General features: G+C 47.4%; 1 protein-coding gene across 4 annotated transcripts in view; it reads right to left on the reverse strand.

Annotated features, from left to right (window-relative positions):
- Positions 1-10,165, reverse strand: part of CLCN4 (chloride voltage-gated channel 4) — a 71,616-nt gene extending 61,451 nt beyond the window's left edge. For 2 of the 4 annotated variants that reach the window (XM_019955894.2, XM_019955897.2), the window contains exons 1-2: positions 10,027-10,165; positions 8,630-8,882 (exon numbers count right to left, since the gene is read on the reverse strand). The gene's annotated coding sequence lies outside the window, so the exon portion shown is untranslated. Of the gene's footprint in view, positions 1-8,629; positions 8,883-9,661; positions 9,752-10,026 lie in introns of all 4 variants that reach the window. The other 2 variants (XM_019955895.2, XM_019955896.2) reach the window with 2 other exon arrangements.
- Between the last annotated feature and the right edge of the window lie 611 nt (positions 10,166-10,776).

A 10,776-nucleotide genomic window follows, 5' to 3' on the forward strand; every position in this document is an offset into this window, starting at 1 on the left:
AGGGCAGGTGGTGGGCTCAAGGGGCCTCGAAAAAGCTTGGGCAACTTTATCCACAACAAGAGGCCTAAAGGTGAGCCTTGCTGGTGTCACATGTGGAATGCAAGAGCTGTTGCCTCTGCTGTCCCTGTGCACCACTGCCCAGCCCCGGTGACACTGTCCTGAGAGGCTGTGCAGGTGGCCTCCACCTTGAGGCACCAAAGTTACAGGGTTACAGTGTGACCCAACCCACGCGCTCCTGTGATAGCCAAGGCCTGCCTGCTGCTGAGCACGACACGGCTGCTCAATTAGTCAGGGGCATGGCCCTCCAAGGGCTTCCCAGGTGGCGCAGCAGTAACCCGCCTGCAATGCAGGAGACCCGGGGTCGATCCCTGATCTGGGAAGATCCCCTGGAGAAGGAAATGGCAAGCCACTCCAGTATTCTTGCCTGGAGAATCCCATGGATGGAGGAGCCTGGGGGGTTCCAGTCCATGGGGTCACAAAGAGTCAGGCATGACTGAGCATGCACGAACGCACAGTCCTCTAAGCTACAGCTCACGTGGCCACCCAGCCTCCTCGCTGGCCACCCAGCTTCCTCGTTCGCCCACCTCTGACTGTTCTTACAGCAGCCAGAGCCAGGCCCTTGAACACAAGTACTGATGTTTTCCTCTTCAACCCAAAAGCACTCCATGGCTTGTCACCACACTTAGTCACCCAGGGTTGGTTCCACTCCCGCTAAGTCCCTGCATGGTCTGCCCTGGCTACCCCTCTAAGCACTTGCCCCAGCACGCTTCTCTGGGTGCCTATTTCCTGGACATGCCCACCTCACAGCTGTTCCCTCAGCCCTGAGCTCTCCATCTCCTCAGTGTTCACGTGGCTCCCCCTCAGTCCCTGGTCACATGTGAGCCCTCAGGGGGCCTGGGTAACCACTCCGTTTAACCAGGATTCTGAATCCACTGCTGCCCATCCTCTGCCTCTCACTGTATTTCACACAATCGCACAACCTATCAAATCCAGTTATCTTCTCTTTCCTCCACTTGAAGGTCACTCCCACCCAGGCACGAACCTTGTCCATTTGGTTCCACAGCAAACCCCAGTGCCTAGACTGGGGTCTCAACCACCAGTTGGGTGGGCAATTTCACCCACCCCAGAACACTTGGCAATGTCTCGAATTCAGCTGTCACAAGTGGGGGTTTGGGCCGTGGTTGCAACCCCTGTCAAGTGGCGGGAGGCCAGAAGATGCTGCTCAACATCCTCCAGGGCACAGGACGGCCCCCCAGAGAGTCCTCCAGCCTCAAAGCCCATAGAGTCCAGGGTGAGGAGCCCTGTCCTAGACACACAGCAGGGACCCAACAAACATTTGCAGAACAAAGAAGTAAATGAGGGAGTGAATGAACAAAAGAACTTGGAGGCTCAAGTCTCAAGTGCATGTCCATGCAGTTCTCAGGGATATCAGTGGTCTTTTCTCAGGGGACTAATAGTTCCCTTAATTTTTCCTCTAATTTATATTTTATGAGTACTTACTCTGCCACGAGTTATGTGCTAGGTTTACATTGGTGAGCAAAACACTCACAGTTCCTGCACTCACAAAGCTCATAGTGCAGGAAAGAACATTCTGAGGACTTTCTTGGAAGTCCGGTGGTTAAGACTCCATGCTCCTACTGCAAGGGGCTCAGATTCAGTCCCTGGTCAGGAAACTAAGATCCCACATGCTACATGGCATGGCCAAAGAAAACACTCTGTTAGAGGCATCTTGGGATCTGGAGGGTTCCCCAACTGTGTTACTATCAGTCATGTGACCTTGGGTAAGTCACCTGACTTTTCTGGACATCTCTTGGTCACATGTAAAATATAAGGGTTGCTTTGATCTTGAAGCTAAGTCCCAACATCTATACTCTGTGCATTTAATTAATCCTGAGTGAGTGAATGAAGTCGCTCAGTTGTGTCCGACTCTTTGTGACCCCGTGGACTGCAGCCCACCAGGCTCCTCCGTCCATGGGATTCTCCAGGCAAGAATACTGGAGTGGGGTTGCCATTTCCTTCTGCAGGGGATCTTCCCAACCCAGGGATCAAACCCAGTTCTCCTGCATTGCCGGCAGACGCTTTAACCTCTGAGCCACCAGGGAAGCCCATAATTAATCCTAGAGAGGTCTTTTCCTCTTTGGCATTTTTTCATGAGCATAATACCATGAGCAGAGATTACAAAAGCTTGAGGAATCCACATGCCCATCAAAATGAGACCGGTTAAGTAAACTTCCATACCATCCACACTTTGGAACTCAACTGTAAGTGAGATGATGTAAAACAGCCTCCAAGGAATGAAGAGAAGCAACATATACCAACTGCCTCCACTCTCTCTCTAAAAGTACTTTCACAATAAAATGGAATGAATGAAATCACTGCTACATGAAACAACATGGATGAATCTCACCATCATGCCTGGTGACAGAAGACAGATATAAAAGTATAAAGATCAAAGGACTTGAGGTATATGAAGTTCAAGAACAGGCAAAAGTAAACTGTGCTGACAGAAATCAGTATGGTGGTTGCCGGAGGATTTGGCTAAAAGAGGACAAGATGGAGCCCTCTGGGAGTACTGGGAATCCTGATTTGTCAAAATCACCTGAATTAAGATCCATGCATTTCCCTCCATGTGAATTACATCCCAATGAAGAAAAATGAGAAAGGAAAATGCTATACACCTTCTACACATGGGTGTCTTCGCACAGACATTTTCAGAAACAACATATAAGACAGTTATCAGCGGTTGCCTTTGGAAGGGGGATGAGGGACTGGGAATGAGAAAGACTTCATTTCATTCTCATAACCTTGATCCTGTGGGAAGTTCACACAACCAGCATGTATTACTATTTCAAGAGAAAACAAGTCATTCAAAAACCACCATGTTCTGGAAAGAAAATCACCCCTTCTCTTAGAAAGGAAAACTCATTTCCGGTCACCCCTTGCAAATACAGTCAAGCAAGGGTTTGATAATAAGGCCTTTCCTACCGCCCACTTGCCAGAGTTTGCCGAGTGCTCACACACATCCCCTCCTCACCGCTAACTCACCCTCCTAGGTCTGGTTCAGGAGGGCTTCTGGGTGAGCTGAGAACTTCCAAGCCAGCAGGTCTCAACTGGGACCTCAGGTCCCTGCAGTCAAAGGCACCTTGAGCTCAGGTTAAAAACATTCCCCAGATCTCAGTCAGAATCCCCCACAAGCCCAAGAGTCTGTGTTTCTTTTCTAGCTTCTTTTTAACTTTTTATTGGGCACATTTTCAAATATAGAGCACATTATGGAGAAGAGTTCAATGAAAAACACCAGTCAGACTCCATCAGTGTTCCTATTTAACCATACTGGCCTCTTCGCACTGTCTCTCCATTCAACTGAACCATTTAAAAGTAAACTACTGTTAGCATAGGTGCATTATATGTGGAATCTAAAAAGAAATGATACAGATGAACTTAAAAAGCAGAGACTCACAGACTTATCGAATGAACTACTCGCCAGGGGGAAGGGATAGTTAGGGAGTTTGGGATGGACATGTACACACTGCTACAGTTAACATGGATAACCAACAAGGACCTGCTGTACAGCACAGGTAACTGATCAATACTCTGTAATAACCTTATAGTTACCAGAGGGCAAGGATGGGGGAAAGGATAGCTATGGAATTTGAGATGGACATGTATGCTGCTGCTAAGTCACTTCAGTCGTGTCCAACTGTGTGTGACCCCAGAGACGGCAGCCCACCAGGCTCCCCCGTCCCTGGGATTCTCCAGGCAAGAACGCTGGAGTGGGTTGCCATTTCCTTCTCCAATGCATGAAAGTGTATACGCATTGCTATATTTAACATGGATAACCAACAAGGACCTACTGTATAGCACGTGGAACTCTGCTCAATGTCATGTGGCAGCCTGGATGGGAGGGGAGTATGGGGGAGAATGGATACATGTACATGTATGGTTGAGTCCCTTCCCTCACTTTCCACCTGAAACTACCACAACATCAGTAATCAGCTATCAGTCAGTCAGTTCAGTCACTCAGTCGTGTCCGACTCTTTGCAACCCCGTGGAATACAGCACGCCAGGCTTCCCTGTCCATCACCAGCTCCCGGAGCTTGCTCAAACTCATGTCCTTCGAGTCAGTGATGCCATCCCAACCATCTATCTTCTGTCATCCCCTTCTCCTTTTGCCTTCAATCTCTTCCAGCATCAGGGTCTTTTCCAATGAGTCAGTTCTTCACATCAGGTGGCCAAAGGATTGGCCAAAGTAATCAACTATACTTCAATACAAAATAAAATGTTCAAAAGAAAAAATAAATTACTGTGGTTCTCAGAGTGGTTCTCAAAGCGTGTCTGAGATTCCCAAGACCTTTACAGGGGTCTGTGCTGTCAAAAATATTTTTATAATAATCTTATATTATTTGCCTTTTTCCATTCTCATTCTCTCAGGAGTGTACAGTGGAATTTTCCAGAGGCAACATGACATGTGATATTGCAGCACTGAATGCAAAAGCAGGTTTGAGAATTCATCTTTCTATTCAGAAGTACATAAAAGAGAGCTCCAAGGCATTAAAAAAAAAAAAAACACTTTAATAGTACCCTAAGCTCTCATGACACTTCACCCCTAAATACTTCAGCATGCACCACCGAAAAATAAGACTCTTCTATGAACACACATGTCAGTTATCTTCTGCTGTGTAACAAATTAGCCTAACAGAGAACAGCAGGAAACAACCACGTCTCATCTCACTGTTTCTGTATCAGGAATCAGGAGCGACTGAGCTGGGTGCCTACTGCACCGTAAGATTATCACATCTAATCAAATTTACAGTAGTTTCCTCATGTCATCTACTAGGCAGTCACATAAAAATAACCCAGGTATCCCCAACACCTATTATAGATGCCTGTTTAGGCCAGGATCCAGTCAAGGGTACAAGTTACATTTGGTTATTGTCATAGACTGAAAGTATCTTTCCAGAATTCATATATTGAAATCCTAAACCCCAATGTGTCCCCAATATTAGGAGGTGAAGCCTTTGGGAGGTGATGAGGTCATGAAGGTGGAGCCCTCATGATGGACTAGCGCCCTTATAAGAAGAGACCTCATGTGTGGATCTGAGAGTTGAACCATACAGAAGGCTGAGTGCCAAAGAATTGATGCTTTTGAACTGTGGTGCTGGAGAAGACTCTTGAGAGTCCCTTGGACTGCAAGGAGATCCAACCAGTCCATTCTAAAGGAGATCAACCCTGAATATTCATGGGAAGGAATGATGCTAAAGTTGAAGCTCCAATATTTGGCCACCTGATGCCAAGAGCCAACTCACTGGAAAAGACCCTGAGGCTGGGAAAGATTGAGGACAGGAGGAGAAGGGGGTGACAGAGGATGAGATGGTTGGATGGCATCACCGACTCAATGGACATGACTTTAAGCAAACGTCAAGAGATGGTGAAGGACAGGGAAGCCTGGTGTGCTGCAGCCCATGGGGTTGCAACGAGTCGGACACGACTTAGCGACTGAACAATAACAACAAGACAAGACCAGAAAGCTAGTGTGCTCTCTTCCCACCATATGAGGACACAGGGAGAAGATGGCCCTCTGCGTCCAGAAGAGAGCCCTCACCAGAATCCAACCACGCTAGCACCATGATCTCAGACTTTCAGCCTCTGGAACTATGAGAAATAAACGTCTGTTGTTGATAAGCCACCTAGTGTGTGGTAGTCTGTCACAGCACCAGAGCTGCCTAGCACAGTGATTCTATGCCTTATGTCTCATTTGATGGAGAATACTCCTCCTTTTTCATTTTCTTTCTCAGTATTGCCTGCGTGAAAAGACAGCACCTGATAGCCCACCCAAGGTGCCAAGCCATTCTGGGAATGAGGTTCCTGGCTAGCTGTGGGTGCCACCTGCAAACAAAATGGCTGAAGTGGACAAAGGAGGCTGTCTGGGCCCTGGCCTCTGCACACTGGGTCTTTCTCACTAAACACCAACCCTCTTCCCAGGAGAGCCATTTTTATGGGGCCGCAAAGAGGCAGAGAGAGAGAGCTGAGAGCAAGGGAATTGGAGGAGGGACACACTGCAGTGCCAGGCCCTCAGAGGGACAAGGATGATTTTTCTAATCATTCCAAGCCTCCTCCCGCAAACCCACTGCACATGGCCCTCATCCTGCAATGCAACTGCCACCCTTGCTTCCCGTCTCCCAGGAGTTCCCGGTGTGCTGACCCTTTACCATCCATCTGACCCCCTGAAAACTCAAAGCAGCAGGACTAGCACGAACAGTAGCCCTATTTTATGGATTTGGCAACAGCTCTGGGAGTGGAAGTGAGGCGGCAAAACCGCCTCTGCAAAGTGTCAGAGCCAGAGCTTTAGTGGTCAGTCCTGCACTGAAGCTTAAAGGGCAAGACCATGACCACCACCACCTTCGGGGGCCAGACGGGGGCTCTGGGGGCAGCTTGCGCTGGCCTCCTCCAGCCACACATGCTGCCATCATCTCCCCGCCACAACGGGTGCCAGCACCCCGTTATCTCCCTCTCTGCTTGTGACACCTCCACCCGGTCTTGCTATTCCGCTTCTGCAGATAAAGACGGTGACTCTGGGCTACTCCGGTTCCAGACATGATGGTCTAGTGCTTGTGTTTTTTCCTCTCTCCCTGACACTTTCCCTTCTGCCAAGCCAGCTTCCCGGCTACAACTGGCACACACACAGGCCTCCCCTTTTTGACAGAAGCTATTTCTGGAACCCCTCAGCAGAAAAAAAGCCTTCACACTGTGTTTCCCAATATATACAACATCATGAAAGGGAATCAGATCTCCGACCGAGGGCTCAGCATGAAACAACTCACAGGAAAATGAATTCTAGAATACTGGGGCCTGAAGAACACTGAGAGGTCATCTGAATCAACGATTCTCAAGCAGGGGCAATGGAGCCCCACAATGGGACAATGGCAGGGTCTGAAGACATTTTTGGCTGTCACAACTAGGGGCATCTAGTAGGTGGAGGCCAGAGGTGCAGCTAGACACCCCCACAACAGATTTCTCCAGCCCCAATGTCAACAGGGGGCTTCCCTGGCAGCTCAGCAGTAAAGAATCCGCCTACCAAGGCAGGAGACGGGGGTTGGATCTCTGGGTCGGACGATCCCCTGGAGAAGGAAATGGCAACCCACTCCAGTATTCTTGTCTGGAGAATCTCCTGGATGGAGGAGCCTGGTGGGCTTTAACAGTCCATGGAGTCGCAAAGAGTTAGACACGACTGAGCAACTAAACAACGACAAAATGTCAATAGTGTCAAGGCTGAGAAACCCTGATATAATACTCCTCGGTTACTTTGAGGACAAGAAAACTGAGGCCCAAAGGCACAAACTGACTTGGTCCAAGTTGCACAGTCCCAAAGGCAGAGGTGGAGCTCGGTCTCTGCTGTCTATCATCTGCTCTGCTCTGTCTAGGGTTGGGCTGGGGGAGAAAGGAGCATGGGAACAAGAGGATCAGAAAAGTCTTGTAGTCAACCTGAGCCAAATGAAGAAAACTGCAGTAAATTAATTACTAAATTACTGTAGCAAAACATCAGGGTGTCCAATTGCTGAAAGAAACGCCTTCTTCAATCATCAACTAAAACAGCATTGCTTTACTGGTCCTCCAACAATTGCTGGATGGGTCAAAGGATACATGGTGTGAGGTCCAGTACAATTTAGCAATACCACGGCTTCCCAGGGGATCACGTTTTACAGGTAAGATCGGTCATATTCTCTTCCTAAGGGTACTGCATATATCCTGGCCTCATATGTGAAGGAGAGAAAGGAAAGCAAACACAGGTGGGAAATCTCAAAAGTGTTCATTAAAATCCCACATCCTGTCCTGTTAAAATTGAAGTCACCTGATTCCCCCTTCATCTGTCGCTGCATTATCAAGCCCCTTCTTCCAGCAAGCAAATTATTTAGCAAGGGAATTAAAAAGAACACTGAAAAATCACAGGGTTTGGTGTTCAGCTCCACCCCCTTCTAAAGACCATTTTGTTCTTAAGAGATATAACTGGTTTGCCTTCTCTTACACGCCTATTGGAAGCTTTATTTTATTGGATACTGTTAATTTTTTTAATCTATTTAAAACACCAGGAGGAAACAAACATTTCTGACATATCCCCTTTAAACGCTACAATCTTGCAAAATAATGCAAAACAATTTAGACCGCACATCTAGCTCTTCAATTGCTAACCAGTAAGTTTCCGTTCCGTTTCAAGCAAAGCAGCTTTGGCTTTGAAAGAAATCAGGCTAAATACTGAGAACAAAACAAACCCCTGTAAGAAGAATTAGTAAATGTGTCATTATTTAAGAATCACTCTGACAGTCGGTAAACAGTTGACAGTTCTCTCGGACAAGCCCCTCTCTCTCTTACAATGCATGTATTGTGTTCATTCCTGATTTTTTTCCCCTCCTGTGCAGGAGGCCGGGTCTTTCTGTCTGGCCCCAGGCCACTTTCCCGGGATGGATGGGCACGACAAGACTCAAGTCACGCGTGAGCCTACAACAGTCGCCCTCCACTCCTGCCCCCGCGCCCCCCTGATGCCTGATGCCTGCAGCAGCCCCAACAGCCAGAGCCCCTACTTTCGTTTTCTGGGGTGCCGACGGGCTGCAGGGGCTCCGCCTGCAGAGTCTCTTACCTGCAGTGCCGCATGGCGCAGGCCGGTCGCCCACCTGCACCGCATCCTAGAGCATCCTTTCTTCAGCGCGACGGCTGCGAGCGCGCTGACGTCACCGGGAGGCGGTGCCCACACCGCCACGTGATGGCCTAGGGGCAAAGAGGGGAGGGTGGGAAGACCCTGGAAGTGAGGAGGGAGTGGCCGGGAAGCCCCGCTCTGGCCTCCGTTCTGGGCGGTGTGTTTGATGTGGGCAGCTGGCCTAGACTTGCACGAACTGTGGGAAACAAACAGCACACAGAAGGGAAGACCCAAATGATTCCAGGCTCCACGCAGGTAATAGGATTTCAAAAGAGCTAGCAATAAGGGGATTAGTAATGAAAGGAAATGATTTAGTCTTTTATTTTTCAGTCTCCATCAAATGCAATGGAGAACTAAACAAATCTATTTTGTGCAAATCAAAATGACAGTTAAAATATGGAGTGCATATACATACTTTGCACAGAGGGTCCATGTTTCAAATCGTATATCAAAAGCATTAATCTAAAGTATATTAGTTGTGGCATATAATACTAATTGCACTAATAAATAATGCTTTCTATTACTCCATAACAAATAATGCATGCCAATATTAATGTGGTTTTGAAAAAAAAACTGTGCCATCGCATATTTATACTTCTTACTTGAACATTTGATGATTTAAAATAAAGTGCTATTGCGTGAACGTTGTACTTGTGTCTGTTTTCGTAAATCTTCTGGCAAAGAATTTAATCTCTCAGACATGAAAGTTAATTCACAGTAACTCATTATTTCACGTTTTCTAATTTTTATCACATTCTGCAGAAGTGAATCATCTCACTATTGCAGAAAATATGTACAATGTCAATATTTCTCATTCACAACTGAAACAGCCTTGCCTAGAAAGAGTTAGAAAATTCCAACTGTGACCATTTCGTAAATTTGAAATGGCATATTTCAAACTTAAACTGTGAAAATATCAACTTTCTTGCCAAACCGCATAAGTGTTTTTGAAATGTGAAAGGGCAAAAGCAGGACCTGTTTTTATTTGATTTCCAGCTTCATATAGATTAGTTTCTTTTCGTTTGAGTTTAAATGGCAATTTTAACATTCCCTTCGCTGGCGCCCCTGAAAGAGATGTGAAATAGATTGTTTCACGAGCAGGCCAGGGTTACTTGCTATTTATTCCGGCAGCTTTCGTGTCCTTCTATATTTAACCCTGGACGCTTTTACCACCATTCTCTCCGGATTAACCGAATTTCTGTTAAGATCAGTCTGTAATTTGGCCCTTGCCTCTCACAGCAATCGATTATTTTCAACTCGATTTTAAAAATCAACAAAGTGGCCACATGGTATTCTCGGGCCCTACTCTCATCTGTTTTTCTGAGGGATAAGTAACTTACCTTCTGCTTTCAGCTTCGTGGGATATAAAATTTAAATGCTACCGTAATCCCCTGCTCCAGTGGGTTGAGGGTCTGACAAGTTCATTTTCCTGCCAGAGGCAAATGTCGATTTCAGCCTCAGGCGCCCCGGGCGGGCCCCACCCCCACCCCCCCCCCCAACTACCCCCTGTCGAGAGCCAGTCTGGGAGTGTCACGTGCTCCACCCAGCCACTCAACCCTACCCAGCCAGCTCGGTCACCTCGGAGGCTGGCCCTGCCCATCTCGTTCGCCTCGTACAGCCGGTGCCTTCGGGTCCAGAGAGAACTCCGCGTCCCCGATACGGGCCGCGCTACCCGCTGGGACTGGGTTCGGTGGACGACAGTGATGGGTGTTCCAAGAATCAATGGAGGTGGGGCCGGGGATGATCTATATTATGCCCTCCGAGGTCTGAAATGACATGCTTTGTGCTCCGACTTAACGGAAATGACTACAAGTAAAGGCACCTTCCTCGGCGTGAAGCGATTTTTTTTTTTTTTTTTTGGTCAGTAGGTTTCACCTTCTCCAGGTGATTGCTCAAGTGTAAAAAACATTACAGCAAACAGACGATTCAGGGCGCAGTAATTTTCAACAGAATGAGGTCACTTCCGACATCCTCCACCCCCACCTATGAGATTGTCCTTTAGGCAGAGGTTTACCAAAATAAAAACAAAAACAGAAAACGACACAACTAAAGCAAACAAATAAACAAAAAAACAGATACCACCCATAAAA

The sequence above is a fragment of the Bos indicus genome, chromosome X, assembly GCF_029378745.1.
Source record: "Bos indicus isolate NIAB-ARS_2022 breed Sahiwal x Tharparkar chromosome X, NIAB-ARS_B.indTharparkar_mat_pri_1.0, whole genome shotgun sequence".
Taxonomy (NCBI): domain Eukaryota; kingdom Metazoa; phylum Chordata; class Mammalia; order Artiodactyla; family Bovidae; genus Bos; species Bos indicus.